This window comes from Rhincodon typus, chromosome 18, assembly GCF_021869965.1.
Source record: "Rhincodon typus isolate 14 chromosome 18, sRhiTyp1.1, whole genome shotgun sequence".
Lineage (NCBI taxonomy): Eukaryota > Metazoa > Chordata > Chondrichthyes > Orectolobiformes > Rhincodontidae > Rhincodon > Rhincodon typus.
Window position 1 is genome coordinate 42,515,713 of NC_063349.1, and position 2,970 is coordinate 42,518,682.

Genomic DNA, 2,970 nt, shown 5'->3' on the forward strand with positions numbered 1-2,970 from the left:
ATTCTCTAGTTAAACATGATTTCCCCTTTAGAAATTCAAGCTGACTCTTCCTGATCAACCTACCTTTTTCCATGTAACGACTGATTCTATTCCAAATATTTGTTCCTAAAAGGTTCTTCATTACCAGTTAAATTAATTGGTCTGTAATTGTTGGAATTATTTTTGAACAATCCAGCAACAGTGGCATTTCTCCAGTCTTCTCTCTCCGGAATCCAGGGAAGATTGAAATATTATGGCCACTGACTCTGATTTCTCCCCTCACTTCCTTCGAAATCCTTGGATGCATCTCATCTGGTCCTGTTGTCTTGTTAACTTTTTAAACGCCAATCTATCCAGGACTTCTTGACTCCTGTTAGTTAGAGTTTCTTCCTCTGTCACCATGGCCTAGGGAGCATCCTCCTATTTTATGAAGTCAGGTGCAAAAGTATTCATTTAATACCTCAGCCATGCCCCCTGTCCCCATCTGTAAATCCCCTTTTTGCTCTGTGATGAGTCCTCCTCCTCTTCTTTTAAACATTCTCTTATTGTTCATATGCCCTTAGAAGACTTTGAGATTTCCCTTTATTTTAGTTGCTTGCCTTTGTTCATAGTCCCCCATTGTTTTTATTTGCTTTTTCACCTTCCTTCAACCTTCAGTTCTTCTACTGATTCACAATTGCATTTTCTGCCTTTCACCAGTCATAAGTACACCTTTACTTTTCAATATTAATTTCTACAATTCAAAATAATCATGACAGGTCCTCTATCCTCATGCAATATTTGCACTTTCTCCCCATACCACTTGATGTCTTTTAAATCTAGAATATTATTTCTTGAATATATTGAGTGATTTAGCCTGCAGTTTCTGTAGTAGAAGTTCCCACAAGTTTCCTAGCTTTTGTGTGAAGAGATTTTTCTCATATAATTCTTAAATGATCTACCCTGGATCTTAAGAATGTGCCCCTGGTTCAAGGCTCCCAAACCAAGGAAAACGTATTCTCTGCATCTAGTCTGTCCTGACCTGTTAGAACATTATGAGAGGCAATCTTATTGAGAAACACAGTCAAAGAGTCATACAGCACAGAAACAGACCCTTCAGTCTAACAAGTCCATGCCGAACATAATCCCAAAAACTGAATTAGTCCCACCTGCCTGCTTTTGGCACATGTCCCTCCAAACCTTTCCTATTTATAAGTCTTTTAAATGTCTTTTCAACGTTGTAATTGTACCCGCATCTACTACTTCATCAGGAAGTTCATTCCACACATGAACCACCCTGTGTAAAAAATGTGCCCCTCATGTCTTTTTTAAATCTTTTATCTCTCACCTAAAAAATAGGCCATTAGTCTTAAAATCCCCATCCTATAGAAGAGACAACTACGATTAACTCCATCTATACCCCTCATTATTTTATCAACTTCTATAAGATCACCTCTCAACCTCCAATACTCCAGTGAAAAAGTCTATCAATACAGGTCCAGCACCCTGCAGTGCTCCCATGCGTCTGCAGTCCTTAATCTTCTAAGTGGAAGAGGTCATGGGTTTGAAGGGGGCTGTTAAAGGAATGTTTGGGAGTTGTTGCAGTGCTAGATGTATAGCACTTGAACTGCACATCACTGTCACTGTGCGCCCATGGTGGAGGAAGTCAATGTTTATCATGGCGGCTGAGGGGGTCGATAGTGTGACCAACTTGGTCCTGGATGGTGACGAGTCTTTTCAGTGTTGTTGGACCTGCACTGATCCAGACAAGTATTTCATCACACACCTGACTTTCAACTTGTTAATGTTGGACACACCTTGGGGAGTCAGGTGGTGAGTTACTTGTCTCAGAAATACCAGTTTCTGATCTGGCACAGTATTTATATGGTTGACCTTGTTCAGTTTCTGGTCAACAGTAGCTTCAATAATTTTAATAGTGGGAATTCAGCAATGATAATTGCCTTGAATGTCAGAGGGCAAGGGTTAAATTCTCTCTTTTTGGAGATGGTTATTACCGAGCACTTGTGATGCATATGTTACTTCCCATCTATCAGCTCGAAATGGAAATGGAGTGCATCAGTAACCACAGAATTGCGAATAGTTCTGAACATCCTGATTCTGACTTCAGTTTGGAGGGACGGTCATTGACGAAGCAGTTGAAGATGGTTGTGCTTGGGGGCACTATCCGGGTGAATGAGGGCACTTGTAGCACAGTGGTAGTGTCCCTACGTCTGAGTTGAGCCATAGGTTCAAATCCCACCTGCTCTAGACAAGTATCATAGCATCCCAGAACAGGCCGATCATTAATATAAATCCTGAGGAACTAGGGCTCTTGTGGCACTGTGGTATTGTTCCTACCTCTGAACGAGGAGGGCCAAGTTCAAGTCCTATCTGCTCTAGAGATACACAGCATGTCTGAACAGGTTGATTAGAAAAACATCTGTCCTGAGACCGAGATGATTGACCTCCAAACACAACCATCTTGCTCTTCACCTGGTATGACTCCAGCCACAGAAGAGCTCCCTACTTGCTTTTCATTTTCTTCAATGTTGTTAGGGCTCCTTGGGGCCATACACAGTCAAATGTTGCATTGGTGTCAATGCAGGTTGCTCTCACCACCATTCTTGAGTTCAGCACTTTTGTCCACGCTTGGACGAAGGCTGTAATAAGATCAGGGTGTGTTAGCACTTTTGATGACATCTTCTAGTAATTTTTCTAATCAATCATTCTGTTGTATGTTTCAGGCAGGCAGCAAGTGGGCAATATAAAGTTTGTGACTCCAGTTTAATACACTCAAGAAAATGAAGTGAATACTGCACCTTTTGTGACATGCCTTTCTATAATCCAAACGGTGGGAACATTGACTAATTTTGAGGCAGCTCAGCTACGCCAAAGAAATCCATTTGGGACAGACAGAAATCATTTGGCCTAGTTTTTAGCACTCATCACTGAAATTGCTATACTTTCTCAATTTCTTCCTGTGTCATTTAATACCTGGTTCTATGTCATTTG